This window comes from Centruroides sculpturatus, unplaced genomic scaffold (assembly GCF_000671375.1).
Source record: "Centruroides sculpturatus isolate CEXI.00-Female unplaced genomic scaffold, Cexi_2.0 scaffold2575, whole genome shotgun sequence".
In the NCBI taxonomy this organism is placed as follows: Eukaryota; Metazoa; Arthropoda; class Arachnida; order Scorpiones; family Buthidae; genus Centruroides; species Centruroides sculpturatus.
In genome coordinates, this window is record NW_019386804.1 from 20537 (window position 1) to 21103 (window position 567).

At 34.7% G+C, this 567-nt stretch overlaps 1 non-coding gene across 1 annotated transcript; it reads left to right on the forward strand.

Moving 5' to 3' along the window:
* The first annotated feature begins 218 nt into the window (after nt 1-218).
* Nucleotides 219-291, forward strand: Trnav-cac. The gene has a single exon. It is a non-coding gene; the product is annotated as a tRNA-Val (tRNA).
* Nucleotides 292-567: the final 276 nt, after the last annotated feature.

Sequence of the window (567 nt, forward strand, 5' to 3'; positions counted from 1 at the left end):
GGCATTGGCCTTTCTCTTTTTCATAATGTTTCCTTTTGTATTATATGATCTCGAGCCAAAACTATTTTAAAATAAATTTTCAATATCGCAATTACATTTAGAAAATAAAATTTTTACAAAACGGGCGGATTTTGTAATAAAACTGACGGATTCACTGCAGCAAATGAAGTTAGCCCAAAGATTTAATGGCTCTTAGAAAATTTCCTCGTGAATATCGAGTGCTTGTGGTGTATTAATTATCACGTCCGCTTCACACGCGGAAGGTCCCAGGTTCGAAACCTGGCAAGCACAACTTCAAGTTTTTTGTCGCTTTGCTCGGTCGACTGCGGCAACTGTGCTTTCGAGTCACGTTTCTATCTGTCACAGATCACGTGTTTTTATTAAGTTGAGTCCCGAAAATAATGCATAATTAAAACATAAATGTGTATTTATTAAATTAACTTGTCGAGAAAACAAGCAACATAAGTGTCGAGACGGTGACATCATCGGTCATAAAGAATAGAGGAAAAAATATTTAGTATGAAGAATGTAAAAAGGGAATCGTTTAAAATTTAAAACACGATAAAA